Source organism: Mauremys mutica, chromosome 2, assembly GCF_020497125.1.
Source record: "Mauremys mutica isolate MM-2020 ecotype Southern chromosome 2, ASM2049712v1, whole genome shotgun sequence".
Taxonomy (NCBI): domain Eukaryota; kingdom Metazoa; phylum Chordata; order Testudines; family Geoemydidae; genus Mauremys; species Mauremys mutica.
The window spans coordinates 223,783,107-223,809,841 of record NC_059073.1 but is presented as its reverse complement, the minus strand read 5'-3'; the positions used below and the strand labels follow the sequence as shown (position 1 = coordinate 223,809,841).

The 26,735-nt window shown below is 43.2% G+C and overlaps 1 protein-coding gene across 5 annotated transcripts in view; it reads left to right on the top strand.

Moving 5' to 3' along the window:
• The window catches only part of RARB (retinoic acid receptor beta), a 499,718-nt gene that overhangs the window by 38,459 nt on the left and 434,524 nt on the right, over nucleotides 1–26,735 (top strand). For 2 of the 5 annotated variants that reach the window (XM_045003215.1, XM_045003220.1), the window contains exons 2-3: nucleotides 16,919–16,985; nucleotides 25,326–25,433. The exons of 1 other annotated variant lie outside the window; for it this stretch is intronic. The gene's annotated coding sequence lies outside the window, so the exon portion shown is untranslated. Of the gene's footprint in view, nucleotides 1–16,918; nucleotides 16,986–22,784; nucleotides 22,832–25,325; nucleotides 25,434–26,735 lie in introns of those variants that run through there. 2 more of the 5 variants (XM_045003217.1, XM_045003216.1) reach the window with 2 other exon arrangements.

Here is a 26,735-nt window from a genome sequence, read left to right as displayed (position 1 = left end):
AATATGACACTATGGTTGCTTCAGAAGGTTTATTTCAGGGAAATGGCAAATAGTCTGTTGGTATATAAATGATGGCCGTGATTCTCCTCTTATTTACGTCATTTTTGTGCTGGAGTAACTCCACTGACTTCAACAGAGTTACACCAGCATAAAATTAGTGTAACAGAGTGGAAAATCAGGTCAAAGATTTTTGTGGCTGGTGTACTCTCACATCTGAATGAAAAGTTGTCATGAATCTGTTCCTTTACTATTGAGTGAGCTCATATACAAATATCCAGTACCAGAGCATAGGTCTAGTGCAGGAGCGGGCAAACTTTTTGGCCTGAGGGCCGCATCAGGTTTCGTAAATTGTATTGAGGGCTGGTTAGGGGAGGAGGTCGTGGCTCAGCCCCCACCTCCTATCGCCCCCCCCCAGGACTCCTGCCCCATCCAAACTCCCCTTTTCCCTGACGGCCCCTCAGGGACCCCTGCCCCATCCACCCCCCCTGCTTCCTGTCCTCTGACTGCCCCTGGACCCCCGCCACCCCATCCATCCCCTCCTTTCATTCCTGACGGCCTCCCTGGGACCCCTGCCCCATCCAACCACCCCTTCTCCCTGTCCCCTGACTGCCCCCTGCTGCCCCATCCAAGCCCTCCTCCTTCGTGACTGCCCCCCCAGGACCCTGCCCCCATTCAACCCCCTGTTCCCCCCTGACCTCCCTGACCCCTATCCACACCCCCACCCCCTGACTCCCACCCCAAAGTCCTCTGCCCTCTATCCAACCCCCCCTGCTCCCTGCCCCCTTACCACGCTGCCTGGAGCATCGGTGGCTGGCAGCGCTACAGCTGTGCCACCTGGCTGGAGCCGGGCCATGCCGCTGCCACATGCAGCACAGAGCACCGGGTCACGGCGGGCTCTGCTGCCCCAGGAGCTCACAGGCCTGCTGCCCAGAGGATTGCGCTGGCGGTGGAGCAAGTGAGCTGAGGCTGCGGGGAAGGGGAACAGCAGGGAGGGCTGGGGGTGAGCCTCCTGGGCCAGGAGCTTGGGGGCCAGGCAGGACGGTCCCACGGGCTGTAGTTTGCCCACCCCTGGTCTAGTGTGTGCTGTATTACATCTTTCAATGGAGATGTTAAAATGACATCTCTGTCCATTTCTGACTAGGAGAGAATATCTATAGATTTTTTTCCAGAAAAAATAAGGATTAATAAAATCTCTCTCAGTAGGATTTATCCTAATGCGAACTATTGTAATTCTAACTGTTGCTAACTAATAGTGGACTTGGGTTTACCTACTGTATACATTTCTGTTATACTACCAGTAGCCAACTGATTTTTTAACAGTAAACTTGGATACATGAAAGGCATTCTATAAAACCAATTATATTTGATTCTGTTCTGTATAAGTTAGTAACAAAGTAATTTTCTGCATTTGTGATAAACAGCCACACCTTTGTGGTAATTTTCCATTTCTATGCTCCTGTTATTGAAAATGGGATTTGCATGCTTAATTCCCTTTACTCCGTGTTGAAAATAGACCCCTTTAGGTCTGACGGCTTGCAAAAATTGTTCTAAATTTTTTATATTGATTATGGGCCATATGTTAGTACTAATTATATAAATGAGACGTAGTGGAAATGTGACATGCTTAAACATTCAGTGGTTTAAAGAATTATACAAATGAATGCTAACTTGAATAAGTGCTGGGAGAAGAAAAGAACTGCAGGTTTTGAGCAGATGTTAATAGCTTTGCATGGCTATCCATTGTCTTTATTTGTCTAACCATAAGAAGTGCTGACACTTTGAACGTTTTGTCAGACTATTCTAAGTTGCCATTTTGCAGGAAAATAAGAATTGCAGTTTGCACCTAGGGATATACTAGGGATTCATTATATGAATGGGCTATGTTGAATCATACCAAGTGAAGTGTTAAACTCAGTTAGCATCATTGTACCTTTGGAACTATAAACATTAAGCTTGGGGCTGTAGTTATGTATTGCTGCAGTTGTATAGGTGATACGTCTATTACTGTGGCATGTGGGCATTATATTTCACTTTGGCTCATGTACATTTTAGCCTTTGCATATTAGTTAAGAATTTAATGTGATAACTATGGGTACGTCTACACAGCAGTTAAACACCCGCAGCTGGCCTGAGTCAGCTGACTCCGGCTCGCAGAGCTTGAGCTGTGCAGCTGTAAAATTTCTGTGTAGACATTTGGGCTCGAGCTCTGGGACCCCGCAAGGGTAGGAGGGTCCCTGAGCCCAGGATCCAGCCTGAGCCTGAATGTCTACACAGCAATTTTTAGCTCTGTGAGCCTGAGCCCTGCAAGCCTGAGTCAGTTGACCTTGGCTAGCCATGGCCATGCCTTGGGTCTTTTATTCTAATGTTGACATACCCTATGAAATAGAACAGGAAGAGAACAAGGGAAATAGTGGGAGAGTAGGAGTTGTAGGCTGAGATTTTCGAAGCCATTTAGGGGATTTGGCCACATACCTTTCATTCATATTAATTGAAGATATGTATCTAAATCCCTTAGAGGGCTTTGAAAAAATTCACCCATAGCCTTTAGGAAAGTATTGGCCAATACCAGCAAAGAATAGCTATATTTTGTAAGAAGTTTCTGGTAAAAAATAATACAGGTGTGGTTTCTAGTAAAGCTAATACAGGTGTGTATGTGTGTGTTCCTTTTTGTTTTGTTTTGTTGTGAAATGCTACAGAGCACACATTTGTAAAGATAGGCTGGTTACAAAATATAATATACAAAGGTTTTGTTGTCATGGATAAAACTGAAATCTGTATTTAGGATAGGCTATTCAGAGTCAGAGGGCCAAATATAGATCTGATATGAGTGAATGCTTCTGACCCAGTGTGGCCAGTAGTTAAACCAGAAGACTGGGGCCTGGTCTACACTATGTGTTTAAACCGGTTTAAGGAGTGTAAAACCGATTTAACGCCACACCCATCCACACTAAGAGGCCCTTTATATCGATATAAAGGGCTCTTTAAACCGGTTTCTGTACTCCTCCCTAACAAGAGGAGTAGCGCTAGTATCGGTATTACCATATCGGATTAGGGTTAGTGTGGCCACAGATCGACGGTATTGGCCTCCGGGCGGTATCCCACAGTGCACCACTGACCGCTCTGGACAGCAATCTGAACTCAGATGCAGTGGCCAGGTAGACAGGAAAAGCCCCGCAAACTTTTGAATATTTCCTGTTTGCCCAGCGTGGAGCTCCGATCAGCACGTGTGGCAAGGCAGTTAAAAATCAAAATAAAGAAAGAGCTCCAGCATGGACGATGCGGACGTGATCGCTGTAAGGGCAGGCAAATCTGTTCTATCAGCGCTCCGTTACAGAAGACGAAATTCAAAATCATTTTTAAAAAATCTCCAGACAGACGCCATAGCAGGGGCTCAGCGCACTGCTGCGTGACAAGCGTAACGGAAAGCCAAAGAATCAAATGGACGCTCATGGACTGGAGGACTCAAGCTATCCCACAGTTCTTGCAGTCTCCGAAAAGCATTTGCATTCTTGGCTGAGCTCCAAATGCTTCTAGGGTCAAACACAATGTCCGCGGTGGTTCAGGGCATAGCTCGGCAATTTATGCACCCCCCCCCGCCCCCAGAAGTGAAAGGGAAAACAATCCTCTCTTGACTCTTTTACATGTCACCCTATCTTTACTGAATGCTGCAGATAGACACGATGCTGCACGGGATAGACACGGGTGGCTGATGGTGCAATAAGACTGATATCCATTGTCATCATCAGCCTATTGGCACATGGGGCAGTGCAAAAGGACTGGTAACCATGCCGACTAGCATCCGTGAGGTCGATCAAGGGCGCCTGGCCCTAATTTTTCCTGGTAGATGGTGCAGTATGGCTGGTAACCGTCCTCATCATAGCAACAGGGGGCTGAGCTCCATCAGCCCCCACCCTTCATGTGTAAAGAAAAGATTCAATTGCCCCTGGACTAGCAGAGGGATGCTGGGCTCCTCTCCTCCACACTGCTTAATGTCCTGTCTGGACTATCATAGCAGCTGGAGGCTGCCTTCCACTCATTTCTCACTAACAAGTCACTGTGTCTTATTCCTGCATTCTTTATTACTTCATCACACAAGTGGGGGGACAATGCTACAGTCGCCCAGGAAGGCTGGGGGAAGAATGGAATCAACAGGTGGGGTTGTTGCAGGAGCACCCCCTGTGAATAGCATACAGCTCATAATTTCTGCGGGATCTGACACAGAGCAGCTGTGCTCTCTGGTTCTATGATACAGTGGTTCTCTAGTACACTTGCCCATATTCTAGGCAGGACTGATTCTATTTTTAGATACCAAAAAGGAGGGATTGACTCAGAGAGTCATTCCCAATTTTGGCTTTTGCGCCCCTGGCTGATCTCAGCCAGGGGCACTTATGACAGCAGCAAATGGTGCAGTGCAAAAGGACTGGTAACCATGATCATCTTATTACCAATTTATGGTATGGTAGATGGTACAGTATGGCTGGTAACCATCTCTGCTGTCATGCAAAAGCAAAAGCATGCTGCTGTGTAGCGCTGCTGAATCGCCTCTGTGAGCGGCATCTAGTACACATACGGTGACAGTCACAAAAGGCAAAACAGGCTCCATGATTGCCATGCTATGGCATCTGCCAGGGCAATCCAGGGAAAAAAGGCACGAAATTCTTGTCTGCCGTTGCTTTCCCAGAGGAAGGAGTGACTGACGACATTTACCCAGAACCACCCGCGACAATGATTTTTGCCCCATCAGGCACTGGGATCTCAACCCGGAAATTCCAAGGGGCAGGTGAGGCTGCGGGAACTATGGGATAGCTACGGAATAGCTACCCACAGTGCAACTCTCCAGAAATCGACGCTAGCCTCGGACCGTGGACGCACACCACCGATTTAATGTGTTTAGTGTGGCCGCGCGCACTCGATTTTATACAATCTGTTTTGCTAAACCGGTTTATGTAAATTCGGAATAATCCTGTAGTGTAGACGTACCCTGGGAGTCAGAAACCCTGGCCTCCATTCCCAGCTCTGTCATTGTCTCATTCTGTGATTTTAGGCAAATCACAACTTCTCTATGCCCCAGTTTATTGTGAAGTGGCTATGATATACTTATCTCAGGGTTTTTGTGTAGATTAATGAATGTTCCAGAAGCATTTTTAGCATCTGGATGAAAATTGCTACATTAGGCAAATGCGTTCCGATCATTTTTTTAAAACAAAAAGTGGGTTCTGCTTTGTTTCTTCGTGCAGGTTGACTGAAATGGTGAAGATTCCAAGACAGAATGAATCATAGAAGCATAGAATATCAGGGTTGGAAGGGAGCTCAGGAAGTCATCTAGTCCAACCCCCTGCTCAAAGCAGGGCCAATCCCCAACTAAATGAAACGAATTCTTACTTGAATTTGACAATAAAAAAGAAAGCAAGACATCAGTTTTTCTTTATCTTCTATTTCTGTTCTTTATCTGGTCAGTCATGTCTACAGTTTGAGAGTTGTTTAAACAAACATTTGTTTATAGCAATTTTGAAAATAGCTGCTGGCTGGCTAAGCTAAAACCTATAGCTTTCTTCTCTAATACATGCAGTGGACTAGAAATAACAAAATATGAGTTCCCACTACCTTTGTAGATCAGGTACTTGCAAAGTCACCAACATGCTCATACAAATCTGGGCTTGCTCTACTCGTTATTTAATTTCTGTCCCTAGTACACATACATTACTGGAGCATTTTTACCCTTAGGCCTTCAACCACTAGATAAGGCCTGCACAACATATGGCCCGCGGGCTGCATGCAGCCTGCGTGGGCTCACTGTGCGGCCCACGGGGGGGGGAAGGGGTGAGTAGGTAAGCAGTGGATGAAGGAGGGGGGCTGAGGAGGTGAGCGGGCGGGCAGTGGCGGGGGGGCAGGTGAGCTGGCAGCTGGCCCCAGCTCACCGCCATTCTGCCTCCTCCCCTGAATGCTCCGCCCCGCTTCTCCCCCTCTCCCCCCGCTTCCCGCGGATCAGCTTCTTTGCGCGGGAAGCCTGGGAGAGCAGAGAAGCGGTGCGGCGGCTTCCCACTCAGGCCCAACGAGGCGCAGACGGAGCCGAGGTGAGCTGGGGAGGGGGGGCTTCCCACATCACGGCAGGTAACCCGGGGGGGCGTGCAGGGGAACCGCTCCCCGCCCCAGCTCACCTCCGCTCCGCCTCCACCTCCCTGGGCCTGAGCGCGAAGCCGCCGCTTGCTTCTCAAGGAACGCGGGGCGTTGGATGGGACAGGAGTCCCAGGGGGTGGGAGGCTGAGGAGACGAGCGGGCGGGCAGTGGCGGGGGCTGAGTATGTGAGGGGGGGCCTGAGAAGGTAAGCGGGGGGGCAGGTGAACCGGGGGAGTCGGGGTATGAGGAGGCGAGCGGGTGGGCATTGGCGGGGGGGGCAGGTGAACTGGCGGCAGGGGAGGGGAGCTGAGGAGGCGAGCAGGGGGTGGGGGGCTGAGGAGATGAGCTATAAGTCGGTGGCTGACCTGTTCTACTGATTTGGTCTGGCTCCCATCCCCTCTCCAAGGGCTGCAGCTGTCTGGAGGTGCCTGCCTTACTCAGTCACACCTCATTCATTCCACAGGACAATTGATTACAAAGTGGGGGGAAGATCTTATTCTGCTTCTAGCAAGAAGACATTTTTCTTTTACCTTAATTATACTACCTTAGGGGCTCAGTATAACATATTACCAATACCGCTGTTTCGGTGGGGCAGTGCTGGGGAAGGAGGGTTTGTTTCCGTGGGGCGGGCGGCACTTGGGGGGGGTTGTTTTTAGGGGGGCTGGGCAGCACTGGGGGGGTTGTGTTTCAGGGGGGCTGGACGGCGCCGGGGGGGGGTGTTCAGCGGCGCTGGGGGGTGGGGGGGTTCGGTGGTGCTGGGGAGTTTCGGCCCTTAGCTGTTTTCTTTGGAGTAATATGGCCCTCACCGCTTTACAAGTTGTGCAGGCCTGCACTAGATAGTTTAACTAACATAAGTGTAACAAGGTAGCAGATTCTAGGACTGTGAATGGAGATGCAAATGCGTCTTGATGTCACAAGGTGCAAGCATCTTTTAGAGATGCAGAGATATTGTTGCATTCACTCTACATTTATCCATGTATGCCTAGTTAGTTTCAGTGTAGGAGTGTTGAAGGACAGTTCTTTCTTCTTGCTGTGTGTAGGGAGATGCCTGTATTATCCCTTGTGATAAAAGGAAATGATTGTATAACAAATAAATTGTTTTATGTTTCTGATCTGCTTAAATGAGCATGGAAGGATATTCATTTTATATATTGAATAATTTCTTAATTATAACTACATTCTGCTTCCAGAAGTAGGATTAGAACTACAGTAGTCAATCATGCAGAGTGATCTTTCAGTAAAATTATTACTAATCATTTCACAATTCCATTTTCAAAACATGTTCTGATAAGAAATAATAAACTAAGAGACTTCGTCTGTGAAAGATGAGTATTGTTTAATTACGAAAGGGGAAGCACCTGTAGTCCACGCATACAGCACAAGCAAGTAGGAAATCTTTTTTCAATTTACTTGAATTTAATTTCAAGTATTAGATCACTTCAATCTGTAAAACAGGGTGGGGAGCAATAGAAAACAGCTTGGAGCTGTTATGTCAGCATAGAGATGTGAGTGAACAGCAGTAGAACGTTGCTTCATGATTCCTCCGACTCTATTAATTAGCATTCTCTAGTCAAGAAAAGCAGTTCTTTAAAATTTGTAATGGATGCCACATTTTACACTGGTTCATGCCCTATCTTGATGTTCTGTATAATTGGGCACATAATATAAGTGGCTATTGTTTTGTCAAGCAGTGGTGGCTTTTTCATTCTTTTAGAGCAGTGTTTCCCAAACTTGGGATGCCGCTTGTGCAGGGAAAGCACCCGGCGGGCCGGGCCGGTTTGTTTACCTGCCGCGTCTGCAGGTCCGGCCAATCGCGGCTCCCACTGGCTGCGTTTCGCTGCTCCAGGCCAATGGGAGCCGCTGGAAGTTTGGGAAACACTGTTTTAGAGAAAGGAACCCCTGCAGATGGTGAAGCTTCTGCTTTAGGCTAACAGATTCATCCAGCCTTAATATTGGGGTGCATTACCAGAAGATAATTGTTCCCTCTGTGACACAGTCATGCTTATTAACTTTATTTTATTATATACTTTAGCTTGTGAAATGATTTTTTTAACTGCACTTAGTGGTGGCTTGTGTAGACAGCAAAATTACCATTCTTGCCCTCAAGATCAATTTGTAATATGCTGTTATCATATAAATATTATGTGCTGTACTTTAATATTGTTGATGGTCCAAAAGATTACTTCATTGTTGTTGAGTCTTCTTTAAAGAGTGTGATGAAAATTGAATTCACAGGGAATTTCAAGGAAAATGTCTTAATTACTTGTGATCTAATGCTGTAGTCCTTACTCTGGCATAACTCCCAGTGCCTGTAAGACTCACTCTAGTGCATATGGAAATGATGTTCCTGGTGTGGATGTTTATTAAAGACATACCGTTTTTTCCAGGGCAGGTGACAACTTGATAAAATGTGAATTCTAAATAACTGACATCTGGTTGCTCCTTTGTTCTGTGGTCCCAAGCCAAAAGAGTCAAACTGATAATTCCCTCTGTAGTTCGTCTTTACACACTGATACCAGGTAACCTGATTTACTGAAAACACTCTTCTTCTTAATGTATTTTATGTGCATTCTGCCTTGGAAATTTCTTAGTCTTTCGTAAACCTCTCATCTCCAAACTTCTTATTCTTCTTATACTTAACACCATCTCTCATTTTTAAAAATGTTGGGCTGGTGTTGATTGAGCCATCACCTAATATGTAAACGTAGTGATCCAGTGCTAAAGGTTGCAGCACTTTGATGTAGGTAGGGCTCCTTCTTAGCCAATAATCAGCTCTTGCTCCTCCCTCTCCCTTCAGGGATTGACTCTGTCCTTACCCCAATGCTTTGTTCAGGCTCACCTCCTTCTCTTTCCTAGCTCCATCCACAGCAACCACCCTCAAGCTAACAAGAGAAGGACACTGAGCTGCTACATGTGTCAGGATTCCCCTTTCCCCAGTGGGAGCAGGGGAATTTGGGGTAAGAGAAAGTCAGGAAGAGAAAATGGGGACAGAGGTGCATAATGTAAGGGATGGAATAGAGGGAGTTGCAGGAGGGACGCTATTGGGAATGTTTTTGGGCATGGGAAAATTGTTTTTTTTTGGTGGGGGGGAAGAAAGTAAGGGTCCAACATCTTGGAGAGAGAGAGAGGAGCTAAGGGGAAGAGAGACTGAATACCCAGGAGGGCAAGAGAACTGGAGGCAGAGAATGTGAGGAACCCAGACATGGGGGATAGATTTTAGGGAAGAGAATCAGAGTTGGGCTTGCAGAAGGGATAAGGGAGATTTTTAGGGATGGTAGAGAACTTTGGGGAAGTGATTATAAAATGGTAGTAAGTAGAGACTGGTCTCCTAGAATAGGAGGAGGGGAAGATAATTGCATGGGAAGAGAATACAGAGAAAAGAGTCTGTGTTTGTACAGCACCTAGTCCAATGGAGTCGTGATCCGTGCCCAGGGTTCTAGATGCTATGGTAATACAAATAATAATAATTAATAGAGCAGGGCTGTAAGGGCGCTGGGAGGAGAGTCTGAAGTAGGAGCCTGGTAGTGATGCAGGAAGAGATTGGAGGAGCCGAGAGAGAAGGGAAGGGAGGAATGTTTGGGTGAGGAGAGGGCATTCAGAAACAATCTGTGTTTAGGGAGTGGCCAACCACAGAGGCAGTTACACTTATTAGTTTGTGTATAGCGCTTGGGATGCAGACACAGAAGTGGAGGTGTTAGTGGCTGGCTTCCTCTTCAAGTACTAGGAGGTGCCAGCATCAGCTTCATTCCTATCCTTTCAGGTGAATGGTGGTGGAATGAGAAGACAGGGAAGTGAGATGAGGGACCTGAGAAGGGAATAGAGTTCATCAAGGGAGACCTAAGATGAGAGGGGGGAGAGGGAAAAGGGTTAGTGGACCTTACTGGAAGGGAAGGGAGCAGGAAAGAAAAAAAAATCCTTTGCTAGGAATAGAGATACGACAGATAACAGAAAAGAATCCGTGAAGACACAGAAGAAAAAAGTACCGTGAAAAGGGGAGGATGGGTGAAATAAAGAAAAGAAAATGGTTATGGGGCAAATCGCCAAAAAGACTGCGAAGAAGGGACTTTGGTATAGCTCTGTACCTGAAAATCAGGCTATGTGTATTTTAAAAATGAGGTTACTATTCATTCATGTTACTATTCATTGAATCTTCCTGACTCATTAGGGCTCCATATTTCCTTTTTTTTTTTGCTGCTGACTCCCATGCTGGAAAGATGGAGTATTAAAATTAGAAATTGGAAAGACTGAGCACTGCATCTGTAAAATTTAAGCCATTAGTAGTCTATTTTAACCCATGTTGGCAGCATTTGTTCAGATACCACAGTCATCAGCAGGGGTTAAAACCATGGAGACACAGTGACATGCACTGAACTAGTACATTACATACTTTGCCTATTATATATATTTACCCCAAGTGTCTAGGGTCTACAAGAGCTCAGGTCCCATGTTGGGTACTGTTCTGTATCATATCCACATGCATCTGTGCTGTATGTATATAGGCACCACATTCATTAATGCATGTCAATCTTGGGACCTCTGCCACTTGAGCTAAATGAAATTTATTTAGCTGAAAGAGTAAGCTTTTATAGTCATTGGAGCCAGCCGCTAGAGGGAGACATGATTATATACCAGGAGTCGGCAACCTTTCAGAAGTGGTGTGCCGAGTCTTCATTTATTCATTCTAATTTATGGTTTTGCGTGCCAGTAATACATTTTAACATTTTTAGAAGGTCTCTTTCTATATGTCTATAATATATAACTAAACTATTGTTGTATGTAAAGTAAATAAAAATTTTAAAATGTTTAGGAAGCTTCATGTAAAATTTAAGTAAAATATAGTGCTCCCTGGACCGGTGACCAGGACCTGGGCAATGCGAGTGCCTCTGAAAACCAGCTCGTGTGCCGCCTTTGGCACCCGTGCCATAGGTTGCCCACCCCCGTTATATACACTAAGCTAATACAGCATGACATACCATTAGCTCAGGGTTAAAAATAAAAAACATCCTCAGTAACCAAATATTTGTTTATGATAATAACAATAAAAACAAAGGGACTTTCCCAATCTTACATTTTAGTTAGGAACCAGACCCCAAACTCTCTTTTGTACATCACAAAAATGGCAGTTTCTTTTTTTCTTTTCACATAGGTTTAAAACAAAAAGATAAAATCCCAGATGTATCTTTACTGTATCTTTTTTTTTTCCCCCCCAAGACGCTCTGGCCCGGATTCTCCCTTACACTAAGGCCAATCTGTGCTGTTTTGCAGATATGAGGTGTCCGAAAGCGGGCAAAAATTCCACTCAATTAAAGGGAACTTTTCACTGCTACGGTGGTGTGAAGAGACCTGGGTGTATATGAAAACCATGCCCACTGTCTTTATAGAGGTTTGTGGGCCTGATTCTTATTTACTTTAAGGTCCCTTTAAACCTACCCTTTTCTCCTGTGAAATTCCTAATCAGAATCACAGCTAGTCCATGCTGAATATATACTTGCGTGTGTATATACACAGACTTTTGTAATTTCTTATCTTTTCAGGACAGGGAACCAATCTTACTCTGTAAAGTGCTACGTACATTTATCATGCTGGATATGATTGTTATTAACTATCTTCAGTGTGTATTTACATGTAGTCATAATCTTTGGCTTCCTAGAATATAAAATATAACTTTCTCTGCCTACATTGATTTTTTTTTTTAATTATTCTATTCTTCATCTCTGGTCTTGCTTCACTCCAGATTTTTCTTTTTCTTTCTGTATCTCTCTTTGTGTCTCTTCCTCAGACATTTCTCTTATGGCCACTGGAAAACTTATTGAGGCTGATACTAGATCCAGCAGTTAATGCTCTGACTGTAGCTTCCAGGGCACCACAAATCATTCCCTTCTCTAAGTTCTGTCTTTTCTATGCCTGAGGCTAAGGTACACTTTTTGACTGGTTAAATCTAGTTAAATGTTAATACAGTAACAATTTAATACTGTTAATACATCACATGTTCCCTTACAGTCTAAGATTTTGGATAGATGTGCACTTTCCTGGGTCAGATTTTGCTACCCTTGCCAATCTGGAGTACTATCTGACTCCTCAAGTAGTCCCATTGAAATGAATGGAAATACATAAGGAACAAGGTTCTATCAACATAAACAAAGGCTGCTCATGTTGGTTCGTTAATGATGCACATTTGGGGACTGTTCTTAGTTTCATAATAAGCTTGATTTCACAAATCTATTGCCCATACATTGTGAACCAATGTCATGTTAGTTTTAGAACTAAGGGCAGGTCTACACTAAGGGCGGGGGTCGAACTAGGGTACGCAAGTTCAGCTACGTGAATAGCGTAGCTGAACTCGAAGTACCCTAGTTTGAACTACTTACCCGTCCAGACGCCGCGGGATCGAAGTCCGCGGCTCCAAGGTCGACTCCGCCACCACCGTTTGCAGTGGTGGAATACCGGACTCGACCGGAGCGTGCAGGGACGCGATAGTTCGAACTCCGAGAAGTCGAACTCACCGCGTCGACCCGGCAGGTAAGTGTAGACTAGCCCTAAGAAGAGTGACTATGATTAATAATTTAAATATAATAAACGGCTCTGGTCAGTGGCTAGATAAAGGGACTCATTTCCCAGTGGATGTAAGGGACCTTACATTTATGCCCACCTTTGGCCCCTTTTACAAAGCCAGAATACTTTAAGTGTAAATGAAAATTAGGCCTCTTCAAAGCTCAGTAGTGGATTATCTGTACTTTATTTTTATAGAATTAGGAGTTCTAAGGCATCACTTCATTCTTGTAAATCACTACATGACAGCTGTTGTATCATAGCGGGGAGGGATAGCTCAGTGGTTTGAGCATTAGCCTGCTAAACCCAAGGTTGTGAGTTCAATCCTTGAGGGGACCACTTAGGGATCTGGGGCAAAATCAGTACTTGGTCCTGCTAGTGAAGGCAGGGGGCTGGACTCAATGACCCTTCAGGGTCTCTTCCAGTTCTAGGAGATGGGTATATTTCCATTATTATTATAAAGGTACTGTGCCAGATCCATTAAGTGATGAGCTATGTGGAACATGCAACATCAGTATACCCTAGTTAAGTGTCAAGGACTGTATTATATAGCAATGACCATCTACATCTTTTTTGTTAATTGTGTCAGTGTTTTGCACCAAATTATGGGATTCATGACCAAAGTGGCATTGTGAAGTGGAATGACTTGAAGTGGATAATTGCCCTTTATGTGAAATTACTTAGGATCCAATTCTCCTGCATAGTGCTGAATGCCCTTAAATCCCACTGACTTCCCATGGGAATTGAAGGAACTTAGCACATAAGGGAGTTGATGAAGGAGAAGATTTGCTTAGGAGAGTAAATGCAGTGTAGTTTGGGTGATACTGGACAACCCTACAAATTCTGGACTAGTCATCTGTGAAGTGGGGTGTGTGCTCTTGAAAGTCACAGCATAGAGGTATTTTATTTGTTCTGGATCTACTAGGAAGGATAAGGATAGTGTCAAACAGGACTATGTGAAGGCGAATTAGGTACCATATTGTTCGTGTTAGCAGTGTCCACACAGGGCAATTAGTGTATAACACTTTGGTGTGATCTGCAGTTCATACCGCTGTAGTCTGCACTGCAGCTCAGTGTAGCTATAACTCGAGTTAACAGTCGGTGAGTGTGTATTATTGGTGGATCTGGTAGCATCCATCTAGTATTTAGGTTGCTTGACACTTCCTATTATAAGATTCTATTTTAAGTGGCTTGTAACTTTGCAAAATGTTAATTGTTTGGGCTGGAATTTTCAATGCTGGGCATCTCAGGCTGAATTTTTGGGGGAAAATTTCAGCCAAAACAGGCCAACTGTTTCTGAGAGCGAGGCTAGTGAAAATGTATTGTTTTGCTCTTGTTAAAAACTGGTGGCCTTTTCTTTTTAGAGCTCTAGTTCCCGCATGAACTTTGGCAGGGAGGTTACCTTTGTGTCAGGGATGTATGTGTCTGTTGCTGTTCCTGTGAAAATCAGCCCAAATTAGGCTAAGGTGTAAATCTTTTGAAAAATTGCAGTTTGCACATGCTTAGTAGAGACTTGCTCAAACTTCACAGCTAAAATCTCTGAAGATTCCATCCGTGCTAAGCATGCTACGCTGTGGACCTGAGCAGGACTTTCCCTGCAATTGCAGCGCTCAGTGCTGTGGGCCATGTCAGTCAACCATAATTCTGGCATTTCATAACTTTTGAGTGCTTGATTTGTAACCTTAATAATGTTCTTTTACCGTAGTTTTTATGAGTTACATATATACTATCTGTGTAACTCACAAAAACTATGGTAAAATAACATTGTACATATAGAACACTAAGATATGTACCTTTGACAGTCTGCTTATTTGGTGTCTTTGTATTACTGTTTATCTTGTCTGTTTAGATTGTCAATTCTTTGGTGCAAAGAAAGTGTTGTCTTATGTGTTTGCATAGCAGATAACAAAATGGGGCATCTATCCTGGGGCGAGGGGGGGTGTTGAGTGCTCCTGGAATATAAATATTACCAATAATCATTGATAGTACACTTGAGTAGAAGAAATAGATGGATTAGAAGTTTTTTTCATAATTGTATTTGAAATGTGAAGGTAGAGTATTATATTTTCTTCATTGTGGGCTGATTGAGATAGATAGCAACCTGTAGTAATACATTTAGTTTTAATAAATGTTATTGATTGAAAACACTTTGGGCTACAAACGACTTTCTGATACCTTGGAAGGCATTGATACCTGACAGTCTGAAGCAACGCAGTGGATTGATAAACATTCTGTCCATTGTCTTCGGTATTTTATAGAAGCAGTTCCTAGATGGCTGTGTAAAGTGTACATGGGGGCCTTGATCCAGCAATGACTTCATTTGGACTACTCACATACTTAAAATTAACCATGCACTTAAGTGTTTAGCTGGATCAGCCTAGATCCATTTTTTGCAGCTGGGGTTTTCCATCCTTGAATTAATGTGTGGATTAAATTAATTTAATTTCAAAATACCTTATCTTACATATTGAAATGGAGACAAGGAAGTCTTCAATATCTTTTTAATGGGGGGCTTAATTTTTTGTACACTTGCCATACTCCATTGATTTACTGTTAAGTTGTTAGTGTTGCTTTAGAAATATGCAGCTTTCTACTAGAGGGTGGAATTTGTGTATGTGGAACTTGATAATTTATTGGATATCTTTTATTTATATATTTGTATTGATACCTTTACACTGGGTAGATTTAGAGATGCCAAATGCTAATGAACCTAGTAGCAGAGCTCTGGCTCAAAGTGAGTGAAGAAGATAAAATATCCATGCATCGTCTTATAGCTTGGAGCCTGATCTTGTACTGAGAATTACATATATCCAGGGGTCTGCCTGCATTGTTGTCCTTGCAGGACTAGAGTAGAGCACTAGATTGTAAACTCTGATTCTAGAATGATGTCCCTGGGCACTACTGCAGTAAAAATAATTAAATAATAATAATTGCATTTGAAGGAGTGGGGTTTTGTGAATATGTGTGTTTGGTGAAATCTGTGTGTCCTAGGGCAGCCTTAGGGTATGTCTATATGCACAGTGGTGCAGCTTTAATGATACAGCTGTGCTGCTGCAGTGTGTCTAGTCAAGACGCTGTATGCTGACAGAAGACAGCTCTCCCGTTGGCATAATAAAACCACCTTTGCGAGCTGCATAAGCTATGTTGGCGGGAGAAGCTCTCCCACCAACATACTACTGTGCACACGAATGCTTATGTCAGTGTAACCTGTATTGCTCGGGAGCTGTTGGAATATTCACATCCCTGAGTGACATAAGTTTTGCTAACATAGGCTGTAGTGTAGTTGTAACCTTAGTCACAGACCCTATCCAGCGAGAACAGGCACCTGAGCTGTCTATCCTGAATTCCCTGCACAAACTCATTGCATTGAAGAGAAATTGTGAGATGAAGCGTGTGTGTATGTAAAAATCTCATTTCTGAACAGGTACCAGAAATATCCATTCTTGTCCTTGATTAGTCGTTTGGGGTGCTATAAGTGACTTTAATGCTATAGCTCCCAAGCCTGACTGCTACAGTAGTCAGCTCCTGAGTGTTGCTTGCTTTGCAGGAATTAGATACTCTAGCATCTTGGGAAGGCGAGATAATTTATTGTAATATTGCTAATCATAAACAGAATTCTGGAATGCTGAGTACACTGTAAACATGAAATAACAAAATACCAGTTTTTGAGAAACAAACCTACCCCTCTGAATACTGACTGCAGTATGACTCCCTTCCTGAGGTGCTTTTGCCATTCTTTGTAGAAAAGGGTACAGACGTGTCCACTATAATATATTTCTGTGTCCGGGACTGTTCAGATCTAGGGGATTTTTTTTCAAAAAGTAAAGTACATGCAAATTTTACTAATGGATGGTTAGTATTTTTTGAAAAAGAAAAAGGTAAGGAACTGTCCAGCTAATACTAATAAAAACCAGCCCACTTATTCCCTTTAGTGATTAGCTAGTTAACATTTCCTTAATCTGTTTATTTTTCTTCATAAGCAACATCAAATGTATTTTTTTCATATTTTGTTCAGGGCTTATTTGAACATAAGAAAAACCACAGCATCTCACAGTAATCTTTGTGCACTTAGATGCTCTAAAATAAATCACCTTGTAAAAAAAATTGTGACCAGCAGAGGGGGCCTATCCCTGGAAAATGATCCCTTACACAGTATATTATAAGTGTGAGAAGTAGATATGAAACACATTTTTACCATGGCTTCCCTTTCTGCTTTTTATATATTTTTGCTCTATGCTTATGTTTTTCAAAGGTATGGAACTGACAGCACTGGGAAGACCCATCCTTTGATCCTGATCCAGAAAGGCACTGAGCACACAGTAGGTGCTGAGCACCTATGTGGTGCCTTTACATATCTTCTGGCCATATATGATGCCCTTCTTAGGACAGGGCAAATACATTTTGGTTCTTAGTAGATAGCTTTTTATTAGGAACTGGGCTATGGTATTCAGATATAATTCATTCCCAGTAGGGGCTAGTGATGTGTCTGAGGATAAATGCAAGCTCAAGGGTAAATACTGTATGGTGGACCACTTTTACAAGGGCCTACTAAGGCTGTCTGTATTAGGGGAAAACAATTAAAAATTGCAATAGTGTCACTACATTGATGTCATACAAGGGAAAAGCCTTAAAGTAGCGGTGCTGCCCTGTCATAAAGCAGTTTATCTGGTAAATTGCTGGAATAAGCTGCAAGCCCCATTTTACGTTGGTGCAGCAAGTCTACATAAGAGGGTTTGCCCTAGTGTAACTACACCAATGTACTTACACTGGTGTGACTGATCTTGTAGTTAGAAACTGCCTTGCTGCTCCCTGCAGGGTATACTGGTTTGCATTTCAGCTGGCTGACTTCTTTGCTTTCCTTTTCCTGAGTCCCACCCAAAAGCCTTTTCTGGCTTATTTTATGGTGGCTTAGCACTTTGTGGCTACATGTCTGATGTTGCCACATACACATTCCTTTCTCATGCCATTGCTTTGCTCAGTACCCTGAGCCACCCAGTCAAAATGGATAGGACCCAGCTCTTTCAACTGAATGACTTGCAACATGTGAAAAGAACCCTCTTTTGGATATGTTTCATGAAAATACAGCTTTTGTTCAGCAGTGACTTGTTTTTAAAGAATTGGAAGATAATAGGATTTTAAAGGGTGAGCAATTCACCAGCAATCACTTTATGCTCACTTTATGGTGAGCATTTTCCTTCATTTTCTGTGGCCTGAATGCTAAGGTGATGTTTACTTCGGCAGCTCACTGCATTGCTATTGGGATGGACATTCTACAGTACAGAAGGATAAACAGGGATAGCTCAGTGGTTTGAGCATTGGTCTGCTAAACTGAGGGTTGTGAGTTCAGTCCTTGAGGGGGCCATTTAGGGATCTGGGGCAAAATCAGTACTTGGTCTTGCTAGTGAAGGCAGGGGGCTGGACTCAATGACCTTTGAGGATCCCTTCCAGTTCTAGGAGATAGGATATCTCCATTAATTTATCATGGGGGGAGGGATAGCTCAGTGGTTTGAGCATTGGTCTGGTAAACCCAGGGTTGTGAGTTCAATATCTTGAGGGGGCCATTTGGGGAACTGGGGTAAAAATCTGGGGATTGGTCCTGCTTTGAGCAGGGGATTGGACTAGATGACCTCCTGAGGTCCCTTCCAACCCTGAGATTCTATGATTCTAAGTTTAATTGATTCTTTTAATTAAAAGAATCACATGCATTATCAACAAAGAATCCTGTGGCACCTTATAGACTAACAGACGTTTTGCAGCATGAGCTTTCGTGGGTGAATACCCACTTCTTCGGATGCAAGTGCATTATCGAATATCATTATCGAATATCAAAGTTAACATAAGAGCTGGAGTATTGATTTTATTAGTAATACTAATATTTCATTTGGTCATAACATCCTACTTTTGACTATTTAATAATCATTTCCAGAAATAAGCTTATTTTTGTGACAGAATATATGATTTGGTACAGACTTTAGTGTTAACCTTACATAACTGCACTGTAACAATGTTGGGATTGGAGTCTGGAGGGATCAGAGCTCTTGTAACTAGATGGTTGGGGGGTTAATAAGGGCTTTTATTGCAGAAGGAAATGTTTGATAGCTTGGAGGGAGATGCTAGGCATAGGCTAAAGTTGGGAAGGTCAGGGTGTTGATTGCTTAGCGGAGGATTTGGTTCCATGAGGTGAACTGAGGATTGTAGTCACTGAGAGAGAGGGAACATATCCTTCTCTTGCTTTGATGAGGATGTACTACGTTTACTATCTTTAGTCTTAGATAACTAATCTCCTCTTCCTTCTCTATGCTCACCAATGCCATGGGCCAAGACTTTATTTCCTTCCCATCTTTCTTCCCCCCCCACTTGTGACTGAATGGCTCCCTCAGTAAGGACCATTTAATTAATATCTCCCACTCCCCCAGTTTAATAGGGAGTGCTCTTGAGATAATTGAAGGCTTATTGACTTCAGGAGGGTTCTGTATGGGTGCAGCAGTCCAATCATACACTGTTAATTGCAGGATCATAGACTAAGGCCTTGTCTACAATGCACAGTTTTGTCAACAGAAGTCAGCTTTCATCAACAAAACAGTGGAGGTATACACGCTACAATGTTTTTCCTGCCAATTGAACTCTCCTGCTATGCCGACAAAATAAAACCACCTCAACGAGAGGCACAGAGCTTTTTGTGACAAAGTTAGATTGACACAGTGTCAGTGTAGACACTACACTTGATTATGTTGCCGTAAAAAGCCTTCAGAAGATGTTGCACAATGCCCATCTTGACTGCTCTGGTCAGCAGTTTGACCTCCGTTGCCCCTGCACACAGGTGCACCGGCATCCATCTCTCCCCCTTTAAAGGACTGAGAATTTTTGAAATTCCACTTCCTGCGTGCTTGGTGTGGAGAGCTCACATCGCATCTTTCCAGCTGAAAGGGCAGCTCCATGCACAAATTGATTTCCTGCATGGAATACGCTGGTGGTGTTGGATCTGCTGGCTTTGTGGGGAGAGGAGGCTGTGCAGATCCAGCTTTGTTCAAGCCGTGGAAGCTTTGATACCTATGGGAAGATTTCTCATGGCATGTTGGGTAGGAGCTGCGAATGGGACATGTATCGGTGCCATGCGAAGATAAAGGAGCTGAGGCAGGCATACCAGAAGGCAAGGGAGAAGGCAGAATTCAAACCATCACTCTGGTGCTGTGCCGAAGACCTGCCGCTTCTATAAGGAGCTGGATACCATCCTCAGTGGTGACCCTACCTCCACCACCACCAGCTCCTGGATACTTTTGTGGGGCGGGCTGGAGACAGCAGATAGCAGACTGAACCCTGAGGATGAAGTGGTGGATGAGGAGGTCAAGTTGGAGGATGAGATGAGATGGATGGGTGACAGGGTTGTCCGGTACCGTGGCAAGCCAGGATCTCTTCTCAACCGCAGAGGGTTCAAGCCAGTCCCAGCACTCCGGCTCTGACACTCATGAAACAGGAGAGGGGAGCTCTGGTAAGTGCTCATTTTGAGTGGATACTGCTCGGTTACAGGAGGTAGAGCTGCCCTTTTCTTTGTTATATGCTATAAGTGGGTTAAGGGATAGAAATGTACAAGACTAGCTGTGTTTGCGTCTGCTTCACATTCTCCTGTGCAGCTACACAGTGAGGGCCCTGCAGAACAGTGTGTTAATACACACCAAGATTTCACGGGAATCCTCCAGAGAGATCCCTAGGAAACTTTCCTGGAGGTACTCACCAATCCTCTGCTGAAGGTTCCTTGGCACAGCTGCTTTGTTCCTTCCCCCGTTGTAGGAAACTTTTCCACACCACTCAGCAATCACTTGTGCAGGGACCAAAAAAGCACTCAAGCGAGCAGCATAGGGACCCGGTCTGAAGCTGCATACATGCAGGAGATGCACCCTTGTATCCTTGCTTATATTCAGGAGTGAGATATCAGCTTTAATGACCACCGTCTGTGGAAAATGGTGGGAGAATTTACAATATTGTCCCTAGTCGTTTGCAGTGATCCCTTAAAAAAAACAACCTAGACCCTTTGCCTCATCTTGAAGCCCCCCCAGGCCAAACTCACCATCTTTAGGGTGTTTGCCAAACTGTGTGCTTGCCAAGGGACAGTGAGAAAGAGGTGTATTTTACTATTATGATTCAATGCTGTGACTACACTAACAATCATTCTTCTGTTTATTGTTTTTTATGCTTCTGCAGATGTGGCCTTGAAGGGAACCCACTACACACTGGCAGAATGCCTCCACCAGATAAGGAAGCGAGCAAGGAGGACATGTTTCAGGAGGTGCTCCAATTCTCTGACACTGCAAATCAAGAAGGCAGGCCTTGGAGAGAGACAATTAATGAAAAATTTAAAAATAGATACCCAGGACAGGAAGCAGGACAAGGAGTGAATATCAGTAGGCGAGGAGAGAATGATAAAAGTTATGGAGGACCAAATGGAGATGTTGAAGTCCCTAATTGTGCTGCAGGCAGAACACATGCATGCTCCCCCTTCCCCAACCCATACAGAACTATGTGCCATGCCTTCCCCAAACTCCTGCCCACACATTCATTGCATCTTCCTGTCACGTCACAGTACTCCATTCACTCAACCCCTTTGGACAATTTCCCAAATGATAGCAGGAGTTGCACTCAGCTATGAGAGCTTCCATCAGGAGAGTGCTCCTCTCGCTGTTATGTCCCTTTCAACAAAGTGTTTTCTGAGTGTTGTTTATTGCTGTTTCATAAAAAAAACTCTCTGAAAAATCATCTTTATTTGTCTCCTACATATGATGGTTTCTGCTGGAATTAATACACCGTGGCAATTGGCACATTTGCAGACTACAAATCACCATCAGGAGGCAATCATCAAGATGTTAATGCAATGTGGCAAGTTAACAAAGCATGGCAGAATGCTTTATGGAAAGATGCATTACTGGTGCTCGTTGTCCAAATGATGCCTCAAAGCCTCCCTGATTTGAATAGCCCGTTATTGTGCCCCTCTAGTAGCCATGATATCTGGCTGCTCAAAATCAGCCCTAAGTGATCTGCCTCCATGATCCACTCCTGGGGAGACTTTCACCCTTAACCTCACAAATATTGTGCAGTGCACAGCAGGCTGCTATGACCATGGAAATATTTTCCTCATAGCGATCTAACCTGACATAAAGGCCACACCAGTGAGCTTTTAATCTGCCAAACACGTTCAACAATCATTCTGCACCTGCTCAGCCTATTGCTGAAGTGCTCCTTGCTGCTATCCATGTTTTTCGTGTATGGCTTCATGAGCCATGGGAGTACGGGGTATGATGGGTCTCCCAGGATTACTATGGGCATTTCAACATCCCCCATTGGAATCTTCTGCTCTGGAAAGACAGTCTTTGTGTGCAGCTTTCTGTACAGTTCAGAGTTCCTGAAGATTCGTGCGTCATGCACCTTCCCAGACCATCCCGCGTTGATATCAGTGAAATGACCCTAGTGATCCACAAGCTTCTGCAATACCATAGAGAAGTACTCCTTTCTATTGATGTACTACATCACAAGATGTTCCAGGGCCAAAATTGGGATGTATGCCATCTATTGCCATGCTGTAGTTAAGGAATCCCGTGAAGCCATCCACTATTTCATGCACGTTTCCAAGAATCACAGTCCTGCGTAGCAGGATGCAATTAATGGCCCTACACACCTGCGTGAACATAACCCCTATGTTGGACTTCCCAACTCCAAACTGATTTGCGACTGACTGATAGCAGTCCGGAATTGCTAGTTTCCACACAGCGATAGCCACACACTTCACCACCAAAAAGGCAGCTCTCATTTTGGTGTTCGTGCGCCGCAGTGCTGGGGCGAGCTCTGCACACAGTTCCAAGAAGGCGGCTTTGCATATGTGAAAGTTCTGTAGCCACTGCTCGTCATCCCAGACCTGCACAACAATACGATCCCACCAGCAAGTGCTTGTTTCCCAAGCCCAAAAGCAACTGTTCACCATGTGCAGTTGCTCCATGAATGCAAAAAATAATCTGGAATTGTTTCATTCCATAGCACGCAGAAGGGCAGGCACCATGGATTCCTGTTCAGATTCAAAGCTCATGAGATACTGCATGATCAGCCGTGTTGTGTTCATAACACTGACCACAAGAGTAGAGAACAGCGCAGGATCCATGCTTTCAGGCACAGATGGCAGGTGCGTGGTAAACTGGGGCTGCTGAAAAATGGTGCGAAACGTATTCAGACACCCATGGAATGATGGGACAGAAACTGCATCATGGCATGTTGAACCCCGCTCCCATGATGCACTGTGTCCACTCTACCTTCCCATAAATCTTAGCTGCAGAAGGTGGTGAGTTGCACAGTGGAGTAGCTATTCACAGTGCACCGCTTTCACTGTTCATGCTAGAGCAGCAATTGTGGACGTGCTCCGCTGACAGCAGGAGCGTTGTGTGAACATGCACAAGCGATGTAATTATAGCAGTTTATGATCATTGGCGTAACTTGTGTTGACTTAGGCTATGCCTACCCTATAGAGTTAAGAGCTTGTTTTCACAAATAGATTTAAAAACTAACTTAATTAAACTGATGCAAAACCCTACATGGACACTGTTATTTCAGTTTGAGTTCAGTATATCTTAAGTCAATAAGGAATCTGCTTAAACAACATTGATATAAGCTACCCTTAGGATCAAAATAAGACAGTCTATAGAGGGTTTTGCACTGGTTTAATGAACTCAATTTTAAAATACATCTTTAGTAAAGGGATGCGAGTTTGTGTCTAGAGCAGGCATAAGATTGTATTTTTAATTACTGGCCAGGGTGCCTAAAGCTTGGGTAGGCATTCTTTTACACTAGTTATATCTATAGGAATAAATGCTTTCAGAATTTAATATATTGTTTTATATTCATTTAGGGCTTTTAGGTTGTGGTCTTTATCTCGCTTGTTTTTGCTGTTCCTTCTGCAAGTGCATTTAAACGCTAGAAAAATGTGTAAAGTTGGAGTAATTTAGAGTATCTGTTCTAAAAACCTATTCTCAGATTCTTTCTTTGGTGGTGTTTTATGAGTTTTAAAACCAGTACCTTGATGTGGTTTTTATAAATAAATTTTACATATTTATGTTAAATACAGTATGAGTGTATTACTTGCATTTATTTTGAATTGCTTCAGAACAGTTGTATCTCTCAACTAATAGGCTTGCTCTTTTGGCAAAAAAGAACCCAAAAGCCTGATATTGCAAAAATGTATGCCAATGATGACATCTTGTTTGATGTACATCTTCTGCCTTAATATGTTAGTTGATTATTTATAAGGTCAAATAAATTTAAAAAAACAAATTAATGTTATCTTGCTGGTGAGCCACTTACTGATTTTAATTGTAACTGTAAAAAACAGATACCCGGGGGGAAATATAAGCAGTAGCAATAGCCCGAGGAAACAAGTGTAACAGACAGGATGTTTTGTAATAAAACTGTAAAACAATTAAAATAGCTTCACAAAGCATGCTGGTTTCTAGGCTGTCCAAAGGAAAAGACTGTGAAGGGAGAGTCAGTCAGTCACAGCGTCACAGTTATTATAAATTACCATCTCCTTTTTTGAGGGGGGAAAGGGTGGGGGGAGGGAGGGAGGTGGAAGATGGATAACAAAGGTGACAAGTAAATACATGCTACATAAATATGCATAAATCCATTACCATCTGCCACATTGTCCAATTTGACTGGGTTGTCTTTCGATGTCTACCACATAAATCAGTTTAAAGCAGTTTCCCTTGAGCAGTATTTTCTGTAATGAATGGGTTACATTCTTGGGTTGTGACTGAAGACCTGGCAAATAATATAGCAAATACAGTATTTACCTTTTTAAAAAAATGTTGCAATCATAGGATTTATTTTGCTGTGCAACCATTAAACATTGTATTAGTTACTGGAAGCCAGACCGTGAAGTTAAACTACCATAAATTTTGCTTGGCTAGTGCTTTTTGGTACACAGTTTTGTACACAATTGGTGAGGCATACAGCAAGTAAGGAAAAGAAGTTCAAAATGGCTGTTTTTGTGCTTAGAGCCCTGTGACTGTTTTAAATAATAATTTTCATAAAGCTGCATCTCAGCGTTCACCAGTGCTGGTGGCTATTCTTCATATCATCGCTATGATGTGTTTCAGCCCCTCTTCTCAGTGTTGCTCAATTATTATTTTCTTTGTTGTTGCTTAATTCTTTGCCATGGCACTCCTACAGATAGTAATCTCATATCCATACGAGGCCTCCATCTCTCTATGTTCAGTTCCTGAAATATTCCAACATCCTGTTCTGGATTTCTTCTAATAGCTACCACTTATCACTTTGTGGTGGTATACACTCATCTCAGCATGAGTTTCCTTTACACAAAGGCTGCGTTACACCATTCTGACAGTGAAAAGGGGCCTTCGTGTCAATGAGAATCAGGCCCCATCTGCCTTTTCTCTTTATGATTTTCTAAATGTATCACAGCAGGATGGATAAGAATCATTATTTTTTAATAATTGATTTAAAAATGTAAATTATTTTTAATATAAATTGATTTTTTTAATTTACATGTTGCTAGTTCTTCACTCTTCCTCCATTTTATAGTCTTAAAATGTTAATGTGGATGCTTAGTACCTTTTTCCGTACTGAGTTTCCTAATAATTGATAGACTTTCTGATTTTATGTAGATTTCTGGTACGAAGAAGTTTCACACTTAGAATTTCACATCTCTGCTAACAAAGACAAGTCAAGTGACTTCTTACTGTGAGAACAACACAAACCCAAACCCAAAATTGGTAAGTAAATAGCCCATCCTGTTGTTTGCAACCTACACCAGCTGCCAACATAGCAAACTTCTGCAAGTCAAGAAAGCCAAAATACTTCAACCTGGCTATGTTCCTCCATCAGTTTGCAGTTTGAAATCAAGGGGACTTGTGCTCCTAAGTCACTTAAGTGCTTTTAAAAATCTCAAACGTAGGGGCCTAAATATGTATTTAGGAGTCTAAAATTTAAAAAAAACTTCGGCCTATGTGTATAAAAAAGTTCCCAATAACTTTCTTAATGTGTTGAAAATCTCAATAACTTTACATTATTAGCACTGAAGCAACTGATGTGACAGACATTTTAGCCCACAAGAGAAAATCTTTTAATAAAAATACGAATTCAGGCCTTTATGCTGCAAACAGTTAAGCACATGCTTCACTTTAAGTACATTAGTAGTCCAATTAAAGTCAATAGAACTATTCATGTGAATAAAGTTACATGCCTACTTTAGTGTGTAGGTGATTAGGCCTTAATTTTTAGTGTTTAATTTTTTGCATACAGAAGTTTTGTAAAGTTCAGATAAGATACCCTACGAATAGCGGCATTTAAAAAAACATCATCTGTTATTGAGACCATCATTCATTTAAATCTAAAATTGCAATAGCAGAAATTTTCAGATTAGTTTTACAGTGCCTTAGCCTGATTTAAATCAACAATTTTTTTTAAATCAAGTTTGATTTAAATCACCCCAGTCTGTCTCACAGGAACCCCATATTTTAGAAGACTATCTTTCTCATCAACTGATTTGAGACTCTGTCTTTGATAGCCACATAGGTTAATAAGCCACATCGTACAGGCTTGCTGAAGACTGAACATCATGACTAGCACATCCTTTTCTAACCAAGTAACCTCCAGTTTCATGAATACTGTATGTGCCTTAGCTCAGGGGTTCTCAACCTTTTTCTTTCTGAGTTTCCCCCTCTCAACATGCTATAAAAACTCTGTGGCCCACTTGTGCCACAAAAAATGTTTTTCTGCATATCCAGTAGATTAAAAGCCAGGGTCAGCGTTAGGAGATAGCAAGCAGGGCAATTGTCCAAGGCCCCACACCACAGGGAGCTCCGCAAAGCTAAGTTGGCTTCATCCCCAGGCAGTAGGGTTCAGGCTTCAGCTTTGTTCCTAGGCAGCGGGGCTCAGGCTTTGGCTTTCTTCACTGGGCTCCAGTGACTCTAGCACCAGCTCTGCTCTCTGGTTTATTTTGGCGGATCCACTGAAACTTGCTTGCGGCGCCCCAGGGGGCCTCGGACCCCTGGTTGAGAATCACTGTCTTAGTT